This window comes from Panthera uncia (genome assembly GCF_023721935.1).
Source record: "Panthera uncia isolate 11264 chromosome B2 unlocalized genomic scaffold, Puncia_PCG_1.0 HiC_scaffold_24, whole genome shotgun sequence".
NCBI lineage: Eukaryota > Metazoa > Chordata > Mammalia > Carnivora > Felidae > Panthera > Panthera uncia.
The window spans coordinates 77936421-77950307 of NW_026057580.1; positions in this window are offsets into that span (position 1 = coordinate 77936421).

Sequence of the window (13887 nt, forward strand, 5' to 3'; positions counted from 1 at the left end):
GAGCTACAACTATTATATCTCAAATCAATTTGAACCACCATAATGATGGGTGACATAGTCTTGAATAGTTTTACTGAACAGAATGTTTTTTAGTAGGAAGAGATGTAAGGCCTGTACTAAATTTCTCTTTCTATTCACATTTTCAAGAATAGTGTGTGGCTCTGTTTATCTTTCCTGAAAGGTGTAAGATATCTATGCACTGCTTCATTATTGTTACTGTTTCACTAAAAGAAACTGACAGGTATTTCAACATTCCCCTCTATTTTATGCACTCCAGAATACACAAGCTATTTTCATTCTCAACATCACACTTCTTCTCCTTATAGAATAATGGAACTAAAGTTACTATAGGTCCTAGACTACTTCTATTGTTCTCTTGGGTTGTACTTAATTACCATCCAGTTTATTAACTTATTTTTAGGTCAAAAGTATGCAAAGTGGCATAGCACAATGTACACCAAAACAATTTTTTTTTTTTTGTGGGGGGGAAGTCTCAGATTTTAAAAGATATTTGGGTGGGGCGGGGTGGGGGCAGGGGGGAGGGCGTCTGGGTGGCTCAGTCCACTAAGCATCTCACTTCGGCTCAGGTCATGATCTCATGGCTCCTGAGTTCTAGCCCCACTTTGGGCTCTATGCTGACAGCTTAGGGCCTGGAATCTGCTTCAGATTCTGTGTCTCCCTCTCTCTCTCTTCCCCTTGAGAGGCCTGAGAAAACTGAAACTTAAAAGCTTAAGTTACGGGAAACTGAAACCTAACCAAGCTTAACCAGCTTGTTCCGATTCTGTACAATTGCTTGGCGCGCCCATGTATTCCTGATCAATCATTGTTGCCTGGCACATCCGTATATTCCTGATCAACCATTGTTACTTGGCACATCCGTGTACTCCTGATCAATCATTATTGCCTGGCACATCCGTGTATTCCTGATCAATCATTGTGATACCCGTACCCCCGGTTGTGGTCTGACCTAAAGGCAGGAACCAATCGAATACTATTAAGTGTCCAACTTTAAACACCAACCAATCGCAGCTCTGTAACTGTGGAAAATTCCTGATTTCCCCATGACTTGTTTGTACCTGTCTATAAAAGGGGTGTAAAAACCTCTCTCAGGGCCTCTTGGCGTCACCGGCAACGGGGGCGCAGAGGTCCAGGTTCGAACCTGCAATAAATGACCCTTGCTGCTTAGCTTTGACTCTGGACTCTGGTGGTTCGTTTTTGGGGGTCTCTTAGACTCTGGGCGTTTCACCCTCCCCTGCTCATGCTCTGTCTCTCTTTCTCTCTCTCTCAAAAATAAACAAACATTAAAAAAATATTAAAAAAATAAAAATAAAATAATAAAAGATATTTAGGGGTCCAAAAAGAAGTAATATTTCTGAACATTAGGAAACAGGATATTATACTGGGAAGAAATGGGCTGTGGAGACTGACCAAACTGGGTTTGAATCCTGGCTCTGTCATCTTCACAGTAGCCTTAGGCTACTGACTATTCCTGTCATCCTTAACTATAAAGTAAGATTTTAGCACCAATCATTCAAGGTTGTTGCAATGCTAAGTGATGGTGTATCTTAAGCTCCTAAAATAGTCTGCATAATAACTGTGAATAGGTCTACTAAATGAATGGGCATCTGTATGAAAAACATTTGTCTTTTAGTCAATGCACATATTATAAAAGCCAACTAAATAAAACATTGTATAAGGCACTACAAAACTATTGAGAGGTTTGTAAAACCTAGCAAAAAAAATCTTTTAGTTACTCATCTAGTATTTTGTCTAGTCTCTATCAAAATCTGGAATGACTGATAGAATCACTTCATAGGTTATCTTGTTCCTATTGTTAATGAGATTACAGGTACATGATGAGTCATCCTTTCTGAAGCTGCCATTCAGGTTGCCCTTACATTATTATTTTCCTTCAGCTTTTTTGGTTTTTTTTCCTGGTCATTTACTACAAGCGATATACTTCTGAAGGATTAAGAAGGAAAGAAAGAGGAGGAACAGAGGGGAGGGGAAGGGAGGAGAAAAAAGAAAGAAATAAAAACTCTAAGCTTTAAACTTCAATTTAAAAGCCAGCTGTATCATAACCATCTTGATAAATTAGTTTTGTTTGTGTTTTGATCATAAATGACTAATGGATTATGATTTTAATAGATTTAGAGGAAAAAACTCCTTTCCTTGGAATGTTTTTTTCTATGAATTCACTATTGCCTTCTTAACTTCTATAAAAAATATATGATCCACCGTATTTATTAAATATTCACGTAAAATATACATATGTACCAAAACGTGAAGCTACTCTGCTACCTCCGTCTACTTCCAATTCTTTCCTACTGTTGACAGGCATTTTCCCCAAACTCTAATATAAATAGAAAACATATAAACATGAATACATGGCTCAGTGTGTGAATGATTAGACACTGCCGGCAAGCAGATTTGGATTTAAATTTTGGGTCTTCCTCATCACAGCTGTGTGACCTGTGTGTATTACTAAACATCCCTAACCTCAGTTTCTTCATCTGTGAAATGGGATAATAATAACAACTTCTTACAAAGTCGCTGAGGGAATTTAACTAGATAACTCATTCAAGTTGCATAGCATAATACCTGCAAAAAATGAACATGCACTAGTCATTGTTCTTTACATTTTCTTCATATATTTTGTTAATCTTCTTATTTTCTTACAGTGAACTAATGAAATTATCAATATATACTACTTTTTGTTTGTATTTATTTTATTTTTTAGTAGACTAATGTTTTAGAGCACTTTTAGGTTCATAAGCAAAACTGAGGGGAATGTACAGAGATTTCCCACATACTCTCTATACCTATGCAGGCATGTTATAACAGGATTCTCACACAGAGAAATGGGACACCGAGGCTTTTCTGTCCAGGAAGCAACTTTATTTGTCATGCTGGCACGGGCTCAGTGGGTTTGTACCAAAAAAAAAAACCTGAGCCCTGAGCACAGTGGGGTGTAGCCTTTTACACAATTTCTACTTCTTTGTCTCCCATATATGTGACATATAGTCTGATTGGACACAGTCCAAGTTACAGGGTCGTGTCAGAGCTACACATATGTGTATAGGGGTTGACATGGCCACATTGCCTTCCTTTGTTCTGAGGAGGCCTCCACCACATTCCTTAGGGAGGGGCTTTACCACATTCCCCCCTTTGATGCTCAGACCCCCTATTTTGGGTCAAAGAGCATCATCTTGGTTTAGAGGTTTATATTTCCATAACATCATCACATATGTTGCTGTTTTCCTTTCGACCATTGCCTCAATGAGGATAGAGACAGACCATATAACCAGGTGAGTTAGGCAAGGTAGGATTAAGAAAGCTCCCAAAATCAAGACCTCTGAGGGCTCTGAAGCCCCCGAGAGTTGAAAACCATCCTCTAAATAACTCTCCAGGGTTCCAACCTTTCCAGGTCTGGACTGGGACATGAGCAACCTTTGATCTGTGATCTCCTCTATGACTTTTCCTTTATCATCTATCTGTAGGTAGCAATTACTCAGGTTGAACTTTCCACAAACTCCTCCCTCCGAAGCATGCAAATAACCTAAGGCCAAGTGGTTTTGATAGACAGCATTGCAAATTTTGGTTTGCTGCTTGGCTAGTAAGTTAAGAGCTCTGGTAGTTTCACTGGTTATAATTTCTACAACTGCTTGCAGTGTGATTATGTGGTTTAGCATATAAATGGGAGTGTGGTAGCCCCAGGACCCATTCTCTGTCCAGGTGGCAGGGATATAATATTGGATTATACACTCAGAAGGCCATCCATCATCCTTCCAATTGCCAACTTGTAGGGCACATCGTTTGAGTCTCCCTGTCCCCAAACACTTGGACTCCCAAATGTTTCCCTTTGGCAAGTGGGAGAAGGAAGAAAGATGGACAAATAGTTCCCAGCACACATGACCCTGACTAGCCTGAGGGTAGTACTATGTAGGCTGTCCTTCCACATATCCAGTATAGTCCCCCTGGGGACTGCCATTCAATGGATGCGTCAACATTGTCCCAGGCCTCTCAGAGATGAGAGAAGTTAGACAAGGGGTGGGGATCTGGCTCAAGATGATCTGGGGTCCCCCACCATTGGGTTTCCCAGGAGGTTGAGTTATAAAGTCTTTGGCCACTTCCAACAGAGACAGTGAACTTCCTTCCCCACCAAGCAAGGTTTGAGGAGGCAAACCCCAGTAGTAGGATTGGGGTATTCTGTTCCATTATAAGGTTCATGGGGATCTAATTCTCTACCTCCCATGGCCATTGATCCTCCATGTTAGTTCCCCCACATACATAACAAGAAGAGATCTTTAGAGTCTGGGCTATAGTCTCTATTAGAGCTAGAAACAGATGTTTCATCATGATGGAGACAGGAGGAGGACCCTTCTCTATTTCTTCATAAAAGGTGGGTTGTGGCCTTATATGTGACAGTAACTCTCTTAAAATACAACACAGTTCCTGGAGCTGTGCCTTGTCCATCGATACCTAGACCATCTGGTGATCTGTTTACCATTTTGAGTCTCCCGGGTCAAGGATGTTAAAATTAATAGGGTTACCGGTTCCCAATTGGCAGTTTGACTCAGCCAGGCCTTTTTGGAGGAGGGCTACTTTGTCTTTGGTCTGCCAGGTGGCCCAGCTCCAGTAGGGAGAGAGGAAATCGGTATCAGAATTACATCCTGACTAGGTTGAAGACTAGTAACATAAGTACTTAACACTGGATCTGTACTCTCGTTCCCATGTTAGACTTCCATGTGGCAAACCATATGGCAATGTGTCACCTATGGCTGTACATATATCAAATCTAGACACTGGATGGTTTGGATTGGTAATTTGAGTTTTGTTAATTAGTTGGTCCACACCAGTTGTGCCTGTCTTGGGGTGACTCTGGACCTCTAACCATTCCTCCATTGGGGAGTACTGTAGGTTGCAACAGGTGTATTGACTCTCCCGCTGGCAGATAGAATAAGTGGCACAACAGAATATTGTGTAAGCGGGTCCCCGGGATCTTTTCCTTGGAATGAAAAGTGGGTATGGTAAGTAAGGTCCAAGCGACTCCTGGCCTGACCTGGTTATGCGAATACATGGGTCACGTGATAAGGAATCTAGGTCTACAGAAGGGGTCCAGATTAGAAGCAACCAATACCAACAAAGCATCTTATCCACACCCCTAGCCAGCCAGGGCAGCCCCTGCCAATCCTATGGCAAAAAGCAGAAGAAGAATCACAATAACAGCAAGAAACAAGGGGTGACAGTGCATCATAGTAAGGAAACAGATATAGAAAATAAGACAGTCTATTTGTTCCACCAGACCGTCGATTCCTCAAGCTTCTTCTGTGTGTAGATTAGTCAGATTCTGCAGTGACTAAAGCAGGGCTGCAGTCTCCCATAGCATCTGGAGTTGTAGATTGCATCTTCTGTATGGTCAGCTTGCACAGCACTGAAAGATCAGGAATGCACTCCCAGTTTCGAGATGCTGGCTTTACTCTGCTGCAGTGAATCCAGGGACCCACTTTGGCTATCTTTTTTTTTTTAACGTTTATGTATTTTTGAGACAGAGAGAGACAGAGCATGAACAGGGGAGGGTCAGAGAGAGGGAGACACAGAATCTGAAACAGGCTCCAGGCTCTGAGCTGTCAGCACAGAGCCCGACGTGGGGCTCGAACTCACGGACTGCGAGATCATGACCTGAGCCGAAGTCAGCCACTTAACCGACTGAGCCACCCAGGCGCCCCTCCGCTATCTTTACTGCAGTAGGGGTAGACAAAATGACAGTGAATGGGCCCCTCCAGAGGGTTTTAGGGGTCGGACATTCCATTCCTTCACCCAAACAGCATCTCCTGGTTTAAAGGGGTAATCATCTATGGTCAGACTCACAGGTAATCTCTCCCTAACCCAGTGGTGTAAGGTGGTTAGGGTAGAGCTGAGGGTCCACAGCTTAGGGTTTCCTTAGGGTTAGACTGCCTATCTCATTAGATTCCTCTTTATGCCTTTGATAATGGGGGGAGGGTGCCTATAAAGGATGTCATAAGGGGAGAACTCTGTCTGCTTAGTGGGGCTACACTTGATTCTTAAGAAGGCATTTGGCAACGCCTAGTCCCAGTTCAAGTGGGTTTCCTGCACAGTTTACTTAATTGCAGCTTCAGGGGTCAGTTCATTCATTCCACCTTCCAGGGCTCTGGAGCCGGTATGCTGTGTGTAACTTCCAGGTGATCTTTAGCCCCTTTGCCACCAGCTGCACCACCTGAGCCATGAATGCTGGCCTGTTACCTGATCCCACAGTGACAGGGATCCCAAATCGAGGTATGATTTCTTTTAGAAGGAGTTGGGCCATTTCACATGCCTTTTCTGGGAGAGTAGAGAAGGCTTCCACCCAGCCTAAGAAAGTGCACACAAGGACCAACAGATATTTACAGCCTCAGACCCAGGGAAGCTCAGTGAAGGCTACCATCATATTTTCAAAGGGGGCACTCCCAACACTCTGTAACTCTGAGCCCCTGGGGTGTGTTATTTTGGGCATATATTTCACATTGCTCTCATACTGCTTGGGCTATGCTGGAGAGCTGAAAGATGTACAAATGTTGCCCAAGGCTGGCCACCCTGCCTTCAGGCACGGCCTGAAGCCACGGCCTTCTTAGTGTCTGAGACTGACAAGTTAACTATGGGGCAAAAATTGACAGAGTGTCACATTCAGTGTTGACATTAATGGAGTACAAGGGACGATACTGGCTAACCAAAGCACAGATGGTCAGATGTCAGAGAATGCTATGTGACATTAACTATGGGACAAAAATTTACAGAGTGACCATTTGATTCAACGTAGTCTCGAGAGCTGTCTGGCCAATACGGGTTTCCTGACGGAACTGCTTGACAAAAGCTGGAACCAGGGCCTCAGGAATTGCTACTCAGCCATCTTCAAATTCCCACCATCCACCTGGGAGGTAGCTTCCATTTTCAGTCTTAAACCATGTACTCTCATGTTGTGAGTAATTAGGGTCCCATTCTGCCAGTGGACTAACAGTGCAGTGGTTAAAGCTGATGATTCTGTTCCTTTAGTGACCACAAGCTTTGCTTCTTGGTCTGCTGGTTTCCCCACGCAGCTGTGGTGTTTCTCCTTTGAAGTCTCCAACAATGTATGACTACCACTCTTTAGGGGCCCATACAGAATCTAAGAGTTCAAGGATTTCCTTATCATACTTTGTCTTTTCCTCCTGAGTTTATTAGATCCTTCTCTTTATACAAAGCCCCCATGTACATGGAGGGTGGTGAGGCTATCTAGTGTCTGCGTATATATTAACATGTATTCCTGCTACCAGTTAGAGGGCTCGAATTAGCGCAATGAGCTCTGTCTTCTGTGCTGAAGTCCCCTTTGGCAGGAGTTTGGCCTCAATTATAGAACTCAGGGTCACCCCGGAGTATCCCACAAGGCATTCTCCCTCTTTCACAAAACTGCTACCGTGGGTAAAATACTCAGGATCAGGCTCCTTGAGGGGCTGGTTCCTCAAGTCTGGTCGGCTGGAGAACACTTCATCCATGACTTCAACGCAGTCATGATCTGGTTGACTGACCCAACAGGCAGTAGGGTTGCAGGATTTAGGGTTCGTACTGTTCCTAGGTGAATGCATGGTCCTCACATAAATATTAAAAAAGAAAAGAATACTTCAGACACTAGAATAGTCTTCTCTTGAGATAGACTAGCAAGACAGGCCTAAAGATTTACACAATCTCTGATCTGGTGTGGTATGAGGGCAGTGAGAAGCTCAAGGCCCAAACTGTACCCTTGGCTCCTGCCAGGATGCCCGAAATGTAACCATTAGAATTTTTATATTTATGTTCTTTATTAAAATGCCCATGGAAAGGAACACATCATAAGTTATTATCAGCCTACATGTAAGAAAAAATAATTAAAGCTAGTTTAGAGGAAGGCAAGGTAGAGGAAACAGGTTAGGTGTCTAAGAAGACAGAGAACTTCTGGTGTGTGAAGTTATATGTGTATGTGAGGCAAAGAACTAAAACAATAAATGGGGGAAGTGATTATATCTAAGACTAAAGTACAAATAGTCCAAACAGGCAAAATTTCTCTCTTTCATTTAAGAAAATGACTTATAAGCCCCTCTTATACCTAAGCCCTCAAGAACAGAATTGTAACAGCATCCATCTTCAATGATAACAGAAACAGAAATCTGAGATTTCTAGGGTTGGGTAACCTTGCAAGTATTGCCAAGCACCCCTCTCCCTGATTTACAGCAACATTAGGAATTGAGGTTGTCTCCTTTCTGAAGTACTGCAACATGCTATAAAAGGGCACTCTGAATCACAAGGCATAAAATAGTATGTCAAGGGAGGGATATTCCAAGTCAAAAATAATGGTGATAAATCAAAGCAGTGAATGCAGTATATGGTTTTATTTTGTTAAATAAAGTCTTTGCTACACTTTTTAGTACACTCTGTTGGAAGCTAAAGTCATGACAGTTACACACACTATAGGGGTTTCCCTTTTTAATAAGTATTCTCAAAAATGATACACTATGTGGCACTCCAAAATTAGAGAAGCAAGTGAATATTTTCAAGGGACATATATAACCATATTTTTTCTTTAATAAATTAACTGGAGTTCATTTTTATTTTTAAAATTAACTATAGTTTACCTGTAAATATATAAAGATGGAAATAGAATGTGTTAATTAATAATGCTTAGTGGACCCTGTTTGTGTGCATGCATATATGTATGTATGTGTTTCAATTTTTAAATTCTCAAAAATAAATACATAAATTTATTGTAAAAAGTTCAGAGTTCTTTTAGTCAATAAACTAGATATGAACACTAAATACTGTCCTCAAAGAATATTCTGTAATATCTTGATTAGAATTGAATCAATCTTAAAATTATTTCCCTGTTAAAAATTTCTTATATTTCAGGACAGTTCAATAGGTTCAGTGACAAGATTAGTCATTTGTGAATATTTGTAAAATTTTTATACTTAAATCCCATCTTTCTGTGTTGCTATATGTTTTACTTTAAATTTATTCTTTTGAGCACTTATAAGTGACCTCAAAGCCTATGACACATAATAATTTACAATTTCTCTTTGGTACAGATTATCATGCCTTAAATCTCAGACCTAAGTCAGATATTACTGTGGCTTCATGTTCTCTCAGTGTAACCAACATGTCTGATGTTCACAGGTGGAAAATTACCCCTTCCCACCAAATAAACAAGTAGAAGCCAATTTCTAGTACTTGGGAGGGTACTAAAGAGAATGGGAAGAAGACTAATTAATTCTTAGTCTTAAGAAGACGTTTGAGATAAATAAAAAATTAGAGTTTTCAATGTTACTACATGTTTCTTATTTTACCACATGCCCTATTCAAATAAACAAGCAAAAAGTGATTTGCAAAACTGGTTCAGTGTTCCATCAATAATTGTTCATCTATTAATAGAAAAAACTGAAATCAAAAGGGAAGAAGTTATGGTTTTATGGTGCAAAGATGTGCAAAATTAACAATGATTCCTAATGGAAAAGTGATTCACATGAAAAGATTTTAAAATATGTTCATGCTTGAGATTTTTAGACAGCATGAAGAAATCTGGTTGATTTTCTTTCACAAACATCAACATAAGAACCTCTATTTTCCTTTATATACAAAAAAGAAGAGTGGTATAATATTAAGAAAAGATTATGTCCTGAAGAATCAAATAAACTGAAATTCCAATCCAAGTGTCACTTTTTATTAGTCATGTGACCTTGAAAAACTACTTAACCTCTTTAAGTTCTAGTTTCCCAGTCTATAAATGGGACTTAAGGTTGGTGTGAGTATTAAATGAAGTAGTGTATACAAAGTACATGTATATGGGAAGCATTCAATTTCAACACATCTTTTTTAAGAAAAGCAAATAGTATCTGATTTAAGTTGTTTTTCCAGTAGAACCATGTTACTATTTACCAGTAGATATTTATAGCATATCCAAGATTAGAAGTAGTTTATGGCCATGAGTCAAGTCTAGAGCTTTGGATCTCAATTATTGATTGATGACACTTTTAAGTAACTAAACTAACTGGCCAGATAAGCCATTGTTTACACAGACTAAACACACACACACACACACACACACACACACACTCACACATTAATTTATAAAATAAGCACGTATTTTACTTCAAATTCCAGAGTCTATTTATTTACTAAAATACAGCAAACAATTTAATCACAATGTTGATCAAAATGCTTAAAATTAATTTTGCATCTGCTTTCCATGTGTATTAAATGGGGCCTCATTAATATTCAAAAACAGTTATAAAATAAAGCCATTATTTCACATATCATTACATTTTTAAATCAGCTTATGGTAATTATTTATGTGGTAACTGCAATTTAGGAAATTAGTAGCAGAGAATAAAATAAAATTCAATAAATCAAATTTTTATCATTCTACTATCACTTTTGATATTAGCTAGCTTTTGATCTTCACTCATTACATAAAATATATACTTCTTTTTACCAAACTATAAACTATAAGGAGTATTTTTGGATTAAGATTTTACCCTACAACTTAAACTTTTCAGTATCTTTTTTATTTTGTTTTATTTTTAAGGAATCTATGCATCCACCATAAGGTTTGAACTCACAACCAAGAGATCCAGAGTCACATACTCTACCGACTGAGCCAGACAGATATCCCTCAAGGTCTTTTTTAAACCACCTCTGTCAAACAGAACTTCCTAGTCTCAATGTGCTGATTAGAACAATTTTTCTCCAAGTTATTAGTAAATCACTTGCTTTTCTTTGTACCCTATCTTCATAAAGTTAACATTTATCATCCTTTTAAGAAAATAGATTAAGAAAAAATGTATACAGATCACTTTTGTATGAACTCTCCATGACACACTTTCATCAACATGAATCAATAGATGGTAGAGAAGTAGTGAGCACCTGGCATTTGCTACATGTTAGAACATGTAGCCATTATAAGAAGTAAGTCCAGAGATAAGCTAAAACTATGTTTTATACATCCTAATCTATATTCGGAATACTCTTTTAGTATTAAATAAGAGGAGGTTCTGAACTGAAAATATACCAACTAAGTAAGCTTTTGTTGTATATACTGTAACAGAATATTAAATACACCTCTGCTTGTCAGGTTGAAAACAAAGGTTACTAAAATGAGGAAGGTTTCAATGTCCTCTCTCCAGATGATTCAAGGTGACATAAATTATTGCACAAATACAAAAGCTTCTTTGATCACATTACTACAGTAGAATATTTTGAAACTATTATAGAAATTCACTGGTTTTCCAAAAGACATCATAGACTTTGAAGTTATATTTTAAAGAAATCCCCAATTACCATTTGCCAATATGATCTTACTATTGAACACATTATTAATAACATTTAATTTGAATCTAATATTTTATGCCAGCAATAATAATATACAGTTCAATAAAGCAGATTTATAAGCTAATCATCAGCTATTATTTAAAATTAATTAGCTCACTGATAACCCATCTCTTTCCTAAAAGCATCTGTGATGGCCTAGGTAAAGTAAAACTGAAAACAACACAAGGCAACAGAAAACTAAAAATTCAAACTTGAAGGAATGACTGGTTTAGGAAACCCTATAAGAATTAAGTTCAAAACTAAATTCTGAAACTTTTATTAGGAAAAGTGAAAAGAGCAAGCATCGAGTTACTTATTAGTAATAATCGGGGGAGGAGAGTCCTAATTCCTGTTATAGAACTAAGAAAATAGTTTGCATAGCTTCATTGAATTTAAAAAAATAAAAAAGAAAGAGGTCTTATGTTGTATATTAGATTTACTACACATGTTAGAAAATTCTTCTAATAAGGCAATTGTGTGGGGTAAGGCTGAAATAAGTAGAAAAATAAGTAGCATGAAATAAGTAAACAGGACTACATATGAACCATCTCAAGTCCTATCTTAATTCAAGATGAAGTTGATAACCTATCTAGTCTAAAGTTTAATAGGGGCACATGAATAGCTCAGTTGGTTAACCGTCGACCTTTGATTTCAGCTCAGGTCACGATCTCTCGGTCTGTAAGAACAAGTTCCCCATCAGGCTTGGCACTGACAGCACCAAGCCTACTTGGGATTCTCTCTCCCCCTCTCTCTCTGCCCCTCCCCCACTTGTGCACACACACTCTCTCTTTCAAAATAAATATTTAAAAAACAGGGGCGCCTGGATGGCTCAGTCAGTTGAGTGTCCAACTTCGGCTCAGGTCATGATCTCTTGGTTTGTGAGTTCAAGCCCTGCATCGGGCTCTGTGCTGACAGCTCAGAGCCTGAAGCCTGCTTCGGATTCTGTGTCTCCCTGTCTCTCAGCCCCTCCCCTGCTCATGCTCTCTCTCTGTCTCTCAACATTAAAAAAATTTTTTATATTTAAAAAATAATAAACTTTAATAAAATAAACTTTAAATGGTAAATGGTAAAAATATCCTCACTGGGAACCTACCAATAACATAAGGTACAAATGTTCTATGTATTAATTGAAAGAAAATGTGTTAGATACCAAGCATTTGGACATTCCTAGTAAATATTTATTGTAAAAGATAAGTTTAATTGTGTAAGGTGGTGTCCACTTGAATCCTTCTCTAGGCTTATGGCTACATGGAGATAAATGTATGAATTGCTTTTGACAGAACCTATACTTTTTCACTGTAAAGTAATTAGATCTGTTCATATTGTCAATACCGTTAATATGAACAAGATAACCTAAAATGATAATTTTTAATTTAAAAAAGCTAACAAATGTCATCTCTGTCTCTGAGAAACAAAAATATGGGTTATGTAAAATCTTGATCCTTATTACCTTTCTTTCCCCTACTCATGTGTGCCAATGGATGTCATTATATCCTACCTTCTCCAGGACTATACTCTTATCAATTTTTCCTTTCTCTTCTGCATCATCCTCTCTCTTACATTTTACTGGTTCCATTGGTTTTGAACTAGAATGTTCAACATGTTCTAGTTTCTCCATTTTTTTTTCATGTTATTTCCCCTTCAAATACAGGTTCCTCTCACTGTTTTCTTTTTGTAGGCAGGTTTGAGTTTGGTTGGGAAAATAAGTAAGAAACATATCCATCTAAAGACTTCTATTTTTACTTATGAGTTCAGAAAAACAACTGGTCAGAATCTTGAAAACAGTTTATAAATTTGGAACAATCATCATAAAGACAAAAAATTAGCTTACTGAAGATACATATTAAGGTTGTTGAGTGATTAGAATGACCATAACTGATATCAACCTTCTCATTCTAATTATTATATACGTTGAGAACTAGAGACCTTTTGTAAAGAAAAAGACAAGTGAAAACATTCCACTTAATTAAGTTGTAATTTTGGCAATGAAAACTCTTAAACTTGTGATTTCAACAAGTTCCTTGAATATGTTTTAACTTATGCTTCCACATTTGAACATATTTAAATATCAACCAAATGGTTATTACTGATACGCTTTTGAATTTCTGAATTTTACATGACTGCCTTGAATAAATATACCTTAACTATTTTAGTTCCTTATGAACATTTTAAATGTAAATTTTACTCTTGTATAATTATGTCATTTTAAAATGCGTGACTTTGTATACAAAATGCAACAATATGTTTTCTGGGTTGAGATGAGGTCTCACTCAAAAACTGTTAGCAAAAAAAAAAAAAAAAACCCCAAGAAAAGAAAAGAAAACACAGTAGGGATACATTGAAGACTCAATGCAGAGGTGCAAGACACAGATACACAGAGCACCAATCCCTGATTCCAGTCTATTCCTGATGTGAATCCCAGACTTTGGAGACCATAAAATTCTTCCATAAATCCTCCTTTTAAAAAATATTTCTTAGGGGCACCTGGATGGCTCAGTTGATTAAGCATCCAACTTC